Raw genomic sequence first — 15,320 nt, forward strand, 5'->3', positions numbered from 1 at the left:
AATTAGCACAGTTTTTTTAATAGCACTTGGAATCAACGTTTGAATAAAATTACTGGCAAAACAGTAAACTGTTCATTAATTAAATACACAAGTATGACAAAATATGAGGCAATCGTGCTGCATTCATTTGCTGTGTAATTGTGTGGGGTATGATGTTGCGACAAACATTTGCGTAATGAAACAGATGTAAAGGACATCGTAATCAATAAATAAAACAAATGCCCTGTGGCTAGGGCCTCCCGTCGGGTAGACCGTTCGCTTGGTGCAAGTCTTTCGAGTTGACGTCACTTAGGGGACTTGCGCGTCGATGGGGATGAAATGAAGATCATAAGGACAACACTACACCCAGTCCCTGAGCGGAGAAAATCTCCGACCCAACCGGAAATCCAATCCAGGCAGTTAGGTATGACATTCCGTCGCGCTGACCACTCAGCTACCAGGGACGGACAATAAAACAGATGCACAGACATAGCTTTCAGGGGTGATGGCTATAGTGCAATGGTATCCTCTGAGATAACATCGCATGAAGCAATTAAAAATTGTTAATTCAATGGCTCATTATAAAATGTTTATTCGGTGTGAGATACTAACTTTTGCAGTTTTAAAGATACTGAAACATTGTTTTGTCGTTGGATGCACCTCATTTTTCAGACATCGCAGATGTATTCATATTAGCGTTAATATTTGACTGCAAATTATTATAGACTCTCAAAGAGCTGTAAGAAGCCATCTTTCTGGTTGTCTGATACTCTCCCATTTTTGGAGCGTTGTCTGTAGTACAAAAAGGCCATGCACGCTGCAACCCTTCAAAAGCCGTGTTTTGAAATTTACCCATTTCTGTACCGCTGCTCATCATTGCGCCTGGCTCTCCTGGAACAGCTGCTGTGCCCCCCCCCCCCCCCCACCCCCCTGGCCGCGACGTACCCACGGCCTTGAGGGCGTGTAGCGTTTAGCCGTACAACAATTTCATTTTTCCTCATTACCAGGCCTAGGTGGACGATTAACTGCCTACATAATCATAACGTTACAACTGAGAGCTGGCTGAAACCCAAAGTAGAATTCTCTGAGGTAACGCGAGACATGGAACGAACATCAAAAAGACGGATTAGACCATAGGAGGTGGAGTGTTCTTTGCTGTTGACAAAAATACTGTGCCTATTGAGGTCGGAATCGAATGTGACAGTGAAGTTATTTGGTCACATGTACATTGAAGCGCCAAAGAAATTGGGATAGGCATGCATATTCAAATACTGATATACGCTACTGCCCAGTAAAATTGCTACACCAAGAAGAAATGCAGATGTCAAACGGGTATTCATTGGACAGATATATTATACTAGAATTGACATGTGATTACATTTTCACGCAATTTGGGTTCATAGATCCTGAGAAATCAGTACCCAGAACAACTACCTCTGACCGTAATAACGGCCTTGATACGCCTGAGCAGAGCTTGGATGGCGTGTACAGGTACAGCTGCCCGCGCAGCTTCAACACTATACCACAGTTCATCAAGAGTAGTGACTGGCGTATTGTGACGAGCCAGTTGCTTGGCCACCATTGACCAGACGTTTTCAATAGGTGACAGATATGGAGGATGTGCTGGCCAGGGCAGCAGTCGAACATTTTCTGTATCCAGAAAGCCCCGTACAGGACCTGCAACATGCGGTCGTGCATTATCCTGCTGAAATGTAGGGTTTCGCAGGGATCGAATGAAGGGTAGAGCCACGGGTCGTAACACATCTGAAATGTAAGCTAATCATTAGCATATCACAGTATCTTCTTCCTGTCGGTTAAATTTCGCGTCTGTACCACGTCATCTTCGTGGTGTAGCAATTTTAATGGCCAGTAGTGTACATGTACGGATGGGCGTTCTCGTGTCCAAACGTTGCCTCATTGCGCCAGCCGTCTGCAGTGATACCCTACTTTGTTTGACAACTTCAGTTGCGTTCTGTGTAAGGAAAAGGCAACAGACAAAGAAAACGCAAAAGCGACTGTATGTAAAGAAGTTTCTAAATAACAGAGGTACGAGAAATTCCAAGTGATGAAAACCTTTTGCTTGCAAATTTCGGAAGGAGATCGCAGGTAGATTTTAGATTTTCTGATTGAAAAATGCAGCTATAAATCTGACAATGAAATTTCGTTGGCTAGTAACGGGCGAATTACATGTCAGTTTGAACTATTAAAAAAATAATAAAAAATTATTGAAAAATAAAGCATTACACTGATTATTCCCCATACTGAGTAATACTTAGAGAAGATCATTAGTCGTAAAGGTTAATTAACTTTAAATGAGTCATTTGCATTTCATTTGTTTACACAACTGTCATCATAAAAGATTATATGCAGTTAACATCCTCGGACTTGACAAATTTGGGAATTTCATAGACGCCAGGATCCACTAGAACAGAGGTTATGTTTCCCAATTTTGTATTTTTTGCATCATCAGTGTGCTTCTTTTCTATTTCTAGTAGTTTATTGAGGAGCTACACTTTCCCCATCACTTCTTTTGTTGAGATGGCAGGCTCCTCAGTTGTTGTACTTTTAAGTTGACGTAGCATGAATATTCCACACTTTTTGTACAAATTTTTCATAAATTTCTGTCTTATTCTTTTGTTTTCCTACTTCCAAACATATAGTACCTTAGTCTTCACAGTAATATGAGCGGAGAATTTATATGTAATACTGAATGCTCAGGATCACACATCTCTAATTTTTATCAAATAATCTTCGGAAGCGACATCCCATACGACTTTTATGTGTCTGTAAGCGTCTATAAACTTAACTGGGATTTCTTTGGAGTCAACGGACATTACTGCACGTAAATCGCTTCAGAGCGTAACCTCAACTCACTACACAATCAAACACACATGGGCCCCAGCTGCCAGTCATCTACTGAAAAGCACGAAGATTCCCACCGATGGCGGTCGGCAATGTGCCTTAAGCAAGACTTCGTTTCCAGGAAATTACTTATGCTCAAATGCGCATGCGTAGTTGCGCTGTGGTAAATGAACGCGCATGCGCAAACTTGAACACAAAAAAAGGCATGGTGTGGACGCACCCTCAAAATCAAGCCGGTTTCATGTGCTGCTTTAGACAAGTTTACGGAGGGCGGCCCTGCATCACGCATGCCTAGTGGGAGTGGGCATTTTGCTTGCTGATGTCAGCATTACAGAGACACCTATGGACAAAATCTTCAGTGAATAGACTAGGCTCAAAGCTAAGTTGGACGAGAGCAACCGGAACACAGTAAGAAAGGGATACGAGCTTTCTCCTCACCAAAGTCAGTGGTACTGGTACTACAGACATTTTGGCAGAAATGCAACACAGTGCAGAAAGCCTTGATATCGCATTCCTTTCTTACTGTCTTCCGGCTGCTGCTATGGCGCGGAAACCCATATTATTGCTTCTCAAAATACTAGTAGTAGATGATAATATTTTTCATTAATACAGGGTGATTCAAAAAGAATACCACAACTTTAAAAATGTGTATTTAATGAAAGAAACATAATATAACCTTCTGTTATACATCATTACAAAGAGTATTTAAAAAGGTTTTTTTCACTCAAAAACAAGTTCAGAGATGTTCAATATGGCCCCCTCCAGACACATGAGCAATATCAACCCGATAATCCAACTCGTTCCACACTCTCTGTAGCATATCAGGCGTAACAGTTTGGATAGCTGCTGTTATTTCTCGTTTCAAATCATCAATGGTGGCTGGGAGAGGTGGCCGAAACACCATATCCTTAACATACCCCCATAAGAAAAAATCGCAGGGGGTAAGATCAGGGCTTCTTGGAGGCCAGTGATGTCACGGGCTGCCTGGCGGCCGATCCATCGCCTCGGGTAGTTGACGTTCAGCTAGTTACGGACAGATGAGTGCCAATGTGGTGGCGCTCCATCCTTTTTCGTAGGACTCTCCTTACAGTTGATTGTGGAATTTGCAGCTCTCTGCTAGCTCTGCGAGTCGATTTTCCTGGGCTGCGAACAAATGCTTGCTGGATGCGTGCTACATTTTCATCACTCGTTCTCGGCCGTCCATAACTTTTCCCTTTGCACAAACACCCATTCTCTGTAAACTGTTTATACCAACGTTTAATACACCACCTATCAGGAGGTTTAACACCATACTTCGTTCGAAATGCACGCTGAACAACTGTCGTCGATTCACTTCTACCGTACTCAATAACACAAAAAGGTTTCTGTTGAGCGGTCGCCATCTTAGCATCAACTGACGTTGACGCCTAGTCAACAGCGCCTCAAGCGAACAAATGTACAACTAAATGAAACTTTATAGCTCCCTTAATTCGCCGACAGATAGTGCTTAGCTCTGCCTTTTGTCGTTGCAGAGTTTTAAATTTCTAAAGTTGTGGTATTCTTTTTGAATCACCCTGTACTTTTGGGTAGGTATGGTAGTAAAATGTATTTATTTGTAAAACCCAATACTGCAACTTGAACCGTGGGCTATTCTCAAGTTGAGATTATGTTCCTGATTGCGACCATGTTGTGGGTATTGCACTCATATTCTGCTTAATTTTTATTCCCATTCGTAATAGTGAGTGAGGTAAATGATTCCGTAAGTGTATTTGTTTCACATGAAATAGAAATTGGTTTCATCACATGGTGTTCTGTGGATTCATGTCTATTTTTTACTGGTTAAGAATTCATGTGTGAACTGCTCGATTTAAATGCTCTGTAAGCATATAGCTCGCATTCTGCGTCATTTTTGTTACCACCGTTTTTCGTACCCTCGCATTTAATGGAGGCCACCGAAATTTTCATTGACTTCTGCTAAAATGAACTGTTTTCAGAACCAGTTAATAATGTGTGCAGGCATTTGCATCACTATTGTCGCATTATTAGTATTTGCAGGGAAGGCTGTTCTAATCGCCAAGAATATAGGGCATGGGGCCTACTCGTCTACATGTATATCCACACTCTGAAATGAAATGTCGTGTGACTAGGGTCTCCCGTCGGGTAGACCTGTCGCCTGGTGCAAGTCTTTTTAGTTAACGCCACTTCGGTGTCTTGCGTGTCGATAGGGAGACAACACAACACCCAGTTCCTGAGCGGAGAAAATCCCTAACCCAGCCGGGAATCGAACCCGGGCGCCCTCGCACGGCTTTCTGCCGCTCTGACCACTCAGCTATCGAGACTGACATGCACAGCCTGCAAGACGCTAACATCCATGGCACTCAGTCACAAGAAGCAACACCATTCAGGGCAGAATTACATACTCACTTCGAAAAAACAAAATGGTTCAAATGGCTCTGAGGACTATGGGACTTAACATCGGAGTCCATCAGTCCCCTAGAACTTAGAACTACTTAAACCTAACTAACGTAAGGACATCACACATATCCATACCCGAGGCAGGATTCGAACCTGCGACCGTAGCGGTCGCGCGGTTCCAGACTGAAGGGCCTAGAACCGCTCGGTCACAACGAACGGCTACTCGTTTCGAGACAAGACATAGCAAAGCTAGACGCCAGTACTGCCAAAACCTGCTAACATGGGGTTCTCCATTAAATGTTGGAAAGTACAGAAAACTGACGCAAACAAAAATAATATAGAATACGAGAAATATACTTACAGTGCATTTAAATCGAGCAGTTCACACTCAGATCCGTAAACAATAACAGATATACGTAAGCCAGGAGGACACCGTGTAAAGAAAGCAACTTCTGTTTTATATGAAACAAAAACAAATTTGGAATTATTTATCCAATACAAAATTACGGGTGCGAGAAGAACGCATTCATAATACGTGTAACATATTTACAATACAATTCAAAGAATCGAATACACATGAGAAGTTGTAATCAGAAGCAAACAATGATGAAACCAACTTCAGTTAACTATGAACGAAAACAAACATATAATACTAACAGTCAGCCAATAAGAAAGTGAGATGATGGAGTGATTAGGATTTCTAGGAGTGATAAACTTGGAGTGCTCCAAATGGCGTGGCGGCAAACCAAGGGCGTGTTACAGGAAGTCCTTGACTTCCTCTTCAGATTTGTTTTCGCTGCCTGGTGGCCGGGGTGCCAACGCACACGACTAGAGGGTACTCGCGGATGTTTTCGACTGCGTCTCAGGTATGCGGCTTCGGCCTCCAAGTTCAGAGGCCCATAATTAAATAAATATTCGCCGTCGTAATATGCCCACTTGCAATGTGTATTGTAAAATCCTTCTTTAGATTAATAACAAAACATGAAGCCAGGTTGATTGTCCGATTAAATGCGATAACAGCAACTGGATATCGCAGAAAATACAAGATGGTCGCTTTCGATCTCTCATTTCGGAGGTCATTAGCTAAATAAATACCAGCCGTCCGATATGTCACTTACAATATGCACAGTGCACTCCTTTTTTAGTTGAATAACACAATATGAAGCCAGATTAACGGCCCGATTTCGAGATATCGGCAACAGAATGTAGTGGGAAATACGCGCTTGGGATCCTCGGTGATAGCTTCGGAGGTCAATAACTCGATAAATATGCACCGTGGCACAAGCATCTAGAGAACACTCCTTCTTTTGGTCAGTAATGAAACGTGAAGCTAGGTTAATGTCCGAGTGTGAGATACCTGCAACTGAATATGGCCGAAAGTACTAGATGTATGAGTTCAAAAAGAGTTCAAAAAGATATACGAGTTCAAAAAGATTGAAACTCGTAGAGTGAGCTGTAGGCTGTAAATGATATTTATTTTACTCTGAGATGATAAATATAAGAGAAAAGGGGAAAAGTACCTTGAGCAGAACTAATGAATCAATATTTAGCATTTAAATTTGGCAACGACTTGAATAAACATTTCACTTACTCACTTGATAGTGCAAACACCAATTTTAACTTTGGGCAGTGGATAATGTAGAAAAGGATACATAAATCTGAATGAGGGCGCAGTATACACTCCTGGAAATTGAAATAAGAACACCGTGAATTCATTGTCCCAGGAAGGGGAAACTTTATTGACACAATCCTGGGGTCAGATACATCACATGATCACACTGACAGAACCACAGGCACATAGACACAGGCAACAGAGCATGCACAATGTCGGCACTAGTACAGTGTATATCCACCTTTCGCAGCAATGCAGGCTGCTATTCTCCCATGGAGACGATCGTAGAGATGCTGGATGTAGTCCTGTGCAACGGCTTGCCATGCCATTTCCACCTGGCGCCTCAGTTGGACCAGCGTTCGTGCTGGACGTGCAGACTGCGTGAGACGACGCTTCATCCAGTCCCAAACATGCTCAATGGCGGACAGATCCGGAGATCTTGCTGGCCAGGGTAGTTGACTTACACCTTCTAGAGCACGTTGGGTGGCACGGGATACATGCGGACGTGCATTGTCCTGTTGGAACAGCAAGTTCCCTTGCCGGTCTAGGAATGGTAGAACGATGGGTTCGATGACGGTTTGGATGTACCGTGCACTATTCAGTGTCCCCTCGACGATCACCAGTGGTGTACGGCCAGTGTAGGAGATCGCTCCCCACGTCATGATGCCGGGTGTTGGCCCTGTGTGCCTCGGTCGTATGCAGTCCTGATTGTGGCGCTCACCTGCACGGCGCCAAACACGCATACGACCATCATTGGCACCAAGGCAGAAGCGACTCTCATCGCTGAAGACGACACGTCTCCATTCGTCCCTCCATTCACGCCTGTCGCGACACCACTGGAGGCGGGCTGCACGATGTTGGGGCTTGAGCGGAAGACGGCCTAACGGTGTGCGGGACCGTAGCCCAGCTTCATGGAGACGGTTGCGAATGGTCCTCGCCGATACCCCAGGAGCAACAGTGTCCCTAATTTGCTGGGAAGTGGCGGTGCGGTCCCCTACGGCACTGCGTAGGATCCTACGGTCTTGGCGTGCATCCGTGCGTCGCTGCGGTCCGGTCCCTGGTCGACGGGCACGTGCACCTTCCGCCGACCACTGGCGACAACATCGATGTACTGTGGAGACCTCACGCCCCACGTGTTGAGCAATTCGGCGGTACATCCACCCGCCTCCCACATGCCCACTATACGCCCTCGCTCAAAGTCCGTCAACTGCACATACGGTTCACGTCCACGCTGTCGCGGCATGCTACCAGTGTTAAAGACTGCGATGGAGCTCCGTATGCCACGGCAAACTGGCTGACACTGACGGCGGCGGTGCACAAATGCTGCGCAGCTAGCGCCATTCGACGGCCAACACCGCGGTTCCTGGTGTGTCCGCTGTGCCGTGCGTGTGATCATTGCTTGTACAGCCCTCTCGCAGTGTCCGGAGCAAGTATGGTGGGTCTGACACACCGGTGTCAATGTGTTCTTTTTTCCATTTCCAGGAGTGTATGTCTGTAAGGCAGAAGACGTAGGTTTCTTTACTTTTGCACAAAAATGAGTTGGCCAATAAAAGGTGGTTTTGGAGAAAATCATGCACATAAACAGAGCCAAATAAAATGGCCGCCACTCGTCATAAAATAATACTACATTAATACATCAAAGGTACACCATTCTTGGTATGCTTGAATGTTCATCGCATTCTGGTGCAGATTCGAAATTCACTCTGGATGTTTCTCTTTTTCGTAGAAGATTTTCCTGTTATTACAGATCTACATTTTATATTTTCTTGACGCATCTACAACTTTCAGTGCGTCATTTCGTAAACTAATTTCGTCGATGTTTTTCCGCTTTTTTTCACGCGGTATAAATGTTCGACACGGTGCCTCTTGAAATACCAAACGCTTCGGCTCCCTCAGTTACGGAAGTATTCACCACACGAGAACTATCAATTTTCGCACGTTCGAATTCACTTAGCTCCGACATAATGCACTCATAACTACACAGAACACTCTTCTGACCACGACTGACAACTGCAATGATTGAGGACATGTCACAGCTGCCGCTCATGCTCAAATACGAGGACTATTCGAAAAGTAAGATCCGATCGGTCGCGAAATGGAAACCACTGTGAAAGTCAAAATTATTTTATTTGCAGTAGTTTGCTAAACCATCCAGTTGCTTCTCTAGATAGTTGCAGCTCCGACTGAGACATTTTTCGTAGCATTTTACCAACTTTCCAATACCCACGTCATAGAAAGCAGCCACCTGTGCTTTCCGCCACTTCTCCAAGCTGGACTGCAGTTCGTTGCCCGTGCCAAAATGTTAGCTACATAGCCAGCGGTTCATGTGAGCAGAGATGAACATCAGAGTCGATGATCAAACACTTCCCATCGAAAACGCTGTAGGGGGTCCTCATTGCCCTTGCAGTGTGTGGCCGAGAATTGTCACGAAGAAGGAAATGCATGACAGGTACGTTAGGTGGGGTTGCGTGATATCAGGCGAAACCTCGCAATGGGCACCCATATTGGCGGGAGACACTATTCTTCTATTCATCTTTATGTGCTAACTATGTACTCAGAATTCAAAAGAGTGACGTGTCGCGATCGCCAGCCATAGCATAGACATTGTCCAACACATCTGTGCTAAGTTTCATCGAATTTTCACTGTGGTTTCCATTTCGCGACCTGTCGGACCCTACTTTCCGAACAGCCCTCGTACAACATCGCAACGAATAGGTATTTCTAGCATGTGCATTTATATTCAAGCATGCATTCCTCGTGGTGTTTCCAAATTTTTGTCCAATGCCTGTATTGCCGCAAACATTTACAGCCAGTAGTGTGTATCTAATACGTGTGGCAGCAGTTCATGTGGCATAATGTCGGCGGCAAATATTGTCAGGATATACTGTAATATGCAATTTTTAATGCCCGTTTGAGCATACCTTAGCCACCTCGTCGTCGATTGGGCGCTAAAACCTAATCTATCTTCTTCACCGTCGTTCGACTTACAGAGTGGCAATTCAAAAAATGGCTCTAAGCACTATGGGACTTAACATCTGAGGTCATCAGTCCCCTAGAACTTAGAACTACTTAAACCTAACTAACCTAATGACATCACACACGTCCATGCCCGAGGCAGGATTCGAACCTGCGACCGTAGTAGCAGCGCGGTTCCGGACTGAAGCGCCTAAAACCGCTCGGTCACATCGGCCGGCAGGGTGACAATTATTGAACTACATGAAACGAAACGTAAATGAATTCTAAGCTACGACGTGCACATACTTGATTCAACATGTAAACATTACTACAGATATTCGGATGTAGGTTATGACATGTTCGATATGCCTGTCATTATTGGCGATGATGTGACGCAGACGAATAGCGAAATTCTGCATGACCTGCTGAAGTGTCGGAACATCGATGCTGTCGCCGGCCGGAGTGGCCGTGCGGTTCTAGGCGCTACAGCATGGAGCCGAGCGACCGCTACGGCCGCAGGTTCGAATCCTGCCTCGGGCATGGATGTGTGTGGTGTCCTTAGGTTAGTTAGGTTTAATTAGTTCTATGTTCTAGGCGACTGATGACGTCAGAAGTTAAGTCGCATAGTACTCAGAGCCATCGATGTTGTCGATGACCAACTGAATTGCTGTTTTCAGCTCAGCAGTGATTTTGGGGTTATTGCTGTACATCTTGTCTTTAATATAGCCCCCTCAAAAAGGAGCTGCATGTGTTCAGATCCGGAGAATATGGCGGCCAATCGAGGCCCATGCCAGTAATCTCTGGGAATCCCAGAGTCAGAATGCGGTCCCCAAAGTGCTCCTCCAGGACATCAGACACTCTCCTGCTTCGATAGAGTCGAGCTCCGCCTTGCATGAACCACATCTAGTCGAAATCAGGGTCACTCTGGATAGTGGGGGATGAAATCATTTTCCAAAACAACCCGCTAGGGTAGCTGAGAGCGCTAACGCGCTGCTACTGGACTCGGGTAGGCGCGCCGGCCCCAGATCGAATCTGCCCGGCGGATTAACGACGACGGCCGGTGTGTCGGCCAGCCTGGAAGTGGTTTTTAGGCGGTTTTGCACATCCCGCTAGGTGAATACCGGGCTGGTCCCCACGTTCCGCCTCAGTTACACGTGTCGCAGACATCTGAAACATGTTCGCACTATTTCACGATTTACACTGGATGCAGACAGCTGGGGTACACTGATTCCATCCCTGGGGGTACGGGTGGCGGCAGGAAGGGCATCCGGCCACTAAAACTAACCTTGCCAAATCCGTTCTAACCACGCCGACCCTGCGATCGCTGCGGGATATGGCGTAAGCAAAACAAAGAAAGAAAGAAATCATTTTCCAAAACCTTCACGTATCGTTCGGTAGTCACCGTGACATAAAGGAATATCGCACATATTATTCCGTGACTGGACATTGCACACCACACATCACTGGTTGAGGGAGAAGAGACTTCTCGATCACGAGATGCGGATTCTCAGTCCCGCAGACGCGCCAATTTTGCTCATTGACTAACCCATTCAAATGAAATGGCCGACAACAAAAAGGCGCCTGCGCATGCGCATACTAATTCCCATCATGCCCCGCAGCCAACCGTGCAGTTTGAACTTTCTAACGGAAATCGTTCAGAAGTTACGACAATTTTATTTCGTGTGGTTCAATAATTCAAAAAATGGTTCAGGTGGCTCTAAGCACTATGGGATGTGGTCACCAGTCCCCTAGAACTCTTAAACCTAACTAACCTAAGGACATCACACACATCCATGCCCGAGGCAGGATTCGAACCTGCGACCGTAGCGGTCGCGCGGTTCCAGACTGTAGCGCCTAGAACCGCTTGGCCACTCCGGCTGGCGGTTCAATAATTGTGACCCTGTAAATACATCTAGGGTGCTCAATTTATTCATAGGTGTGGTTCGCGTCCCCGTCGGAGCATATGGGAAAAGACTTAACTCAGTTCCAACAACGAGCGGAGCGGATCTAGCAGGGAGCTCCTCAAGGTTCCGTAATTGCTTCCCTTCCACGTGATATCAGCGGTGTACTGGACCGGCTGCGGTTATTACCGTTGGGATCATTACCGCAGTTGTCCTCGGCGCGTGGCTGTGACGGCGGCGTAAACTGCTGGCGGCAGATAAGGTGTGCAGGACATAGCAGCGGCAGTCGGCGTCAAGCAGGAGCATGTGGCCGCTGGTGCTGTGGCTGGCGCTCGCCCAAGCACCGCCGTTGAGAGCACACGTCGCAGACCCGCTGCTTTGCGCCACCACCGTGAGTACACCACACACACAGCGCTAAGCATGTCGCTGTATTAAAGCTACTAGTTTCAGTCAAACAATAGACGATCTACTTCTACATCTACAGGGTGTTACAAAAAGGTACGGCCAAACTTTCAGGAAACATTCCTCACACACAAAGAAAGAAAATATGTTATGTGGACATGTGTCCGGAAACGCTTACTTTCCATGTTAGAGCTCATTTTATTACTTGTCTTCAAATCACATTAATCATCGAATGGAAACACACAGCAACAGAACGTACCAGCGTGACTTCAAACACTTTGTTACGGGAAATGTTCAAAATGTCCTCCGTTAGCGAGGATACATGCATCCACCCTCCGTCGCACGGAATCCCTGATGCGCTGATGCAGCCCTGGAGAATGGCGTATTGTATCACAGCCGTCCACAATACGAGCACGAAGAGTCTCTACATTTGGTACCGGCGTTGCGTAGACAAGAGCTTTCAAACGCCCCCATAAATGAAAGTCAAGAGGGTTGAGGTCAGGAGAGCGTGGAGGCCATGGAATTGGTCCGCCTCTACCAATCCATCGGTCACCGAATCTGTTGTTGAGAAGCGTACGAACACTTCGACTGAAATGTGCAGGTGCATGAACCACATATTGTGTCGTACTTGTAAAGGCACATGTTCTAGCAGCACAGGTAGAGTATTCCGTATGAAATCATGATAACGTGCTCCATTGAGCGTAGGTGGAAGAACATGGGGCCCAATCGAGACATCATCAACATTGCCTGTCCAAACGTTCACAGAAAATCTGTGTTGATGACGTGATTGCACAATTGCGTGCGGATTCTCGTCAGCCAACACATGTTGATTTTGAAAATTTACAATTTGATCACGTTGGAATGAAGCCTCATCCGTAAAGAGAACATTTGCACTGAAATGAGGTTTGACACATTGTTGGATGAACCATTCGCAGAAGTGTACCCGTGGAGGCCAATCAGCTGCTGATAGTGCCTGCACACGCTGTACGTGGTACGGAAACAACTGGTTCTCCCGTAGCACTCTCCATACAGTGACGTGGTCAACGTTACCTTGTACAGCAGCAACTTCTCTGACGCTGACATTAGGGTTATCGTCAACTGCACGAAGAATTGCCTCGTCCATTGCAGGTGTCCTCGTCGTTGTAGGTCTTCCCCAGTCGCGAGTCATAGGCTGGAATGTCCCGTGCTCCCTAAGACGCCGATCAATTGCTTCGAACGTCTTCCTGTCGGGACACCTTCGTTCTGGAAATCTGTCTCGATACAAACGTACCGCGCCACGGCTATTGCCCCGTGCTAATCCATACATCAAATTGGCATCTGCCAACCCCGCATTTGTAAACATTGCACTGACTGCAAAACTACGTTCGTGATGAACACTAACCTGTTGATGCTACGTACTGATGTGCTTGATGCTAGTACTGTAGAGCAATGAGTCGCATGTCATCACAAGCACTGAAGTCAACATTACCTTCCTTCAGTTGGGCCAACTGGCGGTGAATCGAGGAAGTACAGTACATACTGACGAAACTAAAATGAGTTCTAACATGGAAATTAAGCGTTTCCGGACACATGTCCACATAACATCTTTTCTTTATTTGTGTGTGAGGAATGTTTCCTGAAAGTTTGGCCGTACCTTTTTGTAACACCCTGCATATCTATACCCAACAAGCCGCCTTATGGAGTGTGGCGGTGTATCCCGTACAACTGTCACTTCTCTAATTTTACTTTTGCGGTCTTTTCACGAGATAAGCGTATGAGGCGCAATACGAGGATGTGCTGAAAGTAACGCCAACGGATTTTTTATGTGAAAACTCTTAATGCTATTTAAATAAAACAAACTTCATTAATATTCCTTGAGACAGAGAAGTTGCTGTCCGTGCATCAGCACGGCTTTAGAAATCATCGCTCCTGCGAAACGCAACTCGCCCTTTTTCACATGATATCTTGCGAACCATGGACGAAGGGCATCTACATCTACATCTACATCTACATGATTACTCTGCAATTCACATTTAAGTGCTTGGCAGAGGGTTCATCGAACCACAATCATACTATCTCCCTACCATTCCACTCCCGAACAGCGCGCGGGAAAAACGAACACCTAAACCTTTCTGTTCGAGCTCTGATTTCTCTTATTTTATTTTGATGATCATTCCTACCTATGTAGGTTAGGCTCAACAAAATATTTTCGCATTCGGAAGAGAAGTTGGTGACTGAAATTTCGTAAATAGATCTCGCCGCGACCGAAAACGTCTTTGCTTTAATGACGTCCATCCCAACTCGCGTATCATATCTGCCACACTCTCCCCTATTACGTGATAATACAAAACGAGCTGCCCTTTTTTGCATCCTTTCGATGTCCTCCGTCAATCCCACCTGGTAAGGATCCCACACCGCGCAGCAATATTCTAACAGAGGACGAACGAGTGTAGTGTAAGCTGTCTCTTTAGTGGACTTGTTGCATCTTCTAAGTGTCCTGCCAATGAAACGCAACCTTTGGCTCGCCTTCCCCACAATATTATCTATGTGGTCTTTCCAACCGAAGTTGTTCGTAATTTTTACACCCAGGTACTTAGTTGAATTGACAGCCTTGAGAATTGTATTATTTATCGAGTAATCGAATTCCAACGGATTTCTTTTAGAACTCATGTGGATCACCTCACATCTTTCGTTATTTAGCGTCAACTGCTACCTGTCACACCATACAGCAATCTTTTCTAAATCGCTTTGCAACTGATACTGGTCTTCGGATGACCTTACTAGACGGTAAATTACAGCATCATCTGCGAACAACCTAAGACAACTTCTCAGATTGTCACCCAGGTCATTTATATAGATCAGGAACAGCAGAGGTCCCAGGACGCTTCCCTGGGGAACACCTGATATCACTTCAGTTTTACTCGATGATTTGCCGTCTATTACTACGTACTGCGACGTTCCTGACAGGAAATCACGAATCCAGTTGCACAAATGAGACGATATCCCATAGGCCCGCAGCTTGATTAGAAGTCGCTTGTGAGGAACGGTGTCAAAAACTTTCCGGAAATCTAGAAATACGGAATCAACTTGAGATTCCCTGTCGATAGCGGCCATTACTTCGTGCGAATAAAGAGCTAGCTGCGTTGCACAAGAACGATGTTTTCTGAAACCATGCCGATTACGTATCAATAGATCGTTGCCTTCGAGGTGATTCATAATGTTTGAATACAGTATAT

Source organism: Schistocerca piceifrons, chromosome X, assembly GCF_021461385.2.
Source record: "Schistocerca piceifrons isolate TAMUIC-IGC-003096 chromosome X, iqSchPice1.1, whole genome shotgun sequence".
NCBI classification, from domain to species: domain Eukaryota; kingdom Metazoa; phylum Arthropoda; class Insecta; order Orthoptera; family Acrididae; genus Schistocerca; species Schistocerca piceifrons.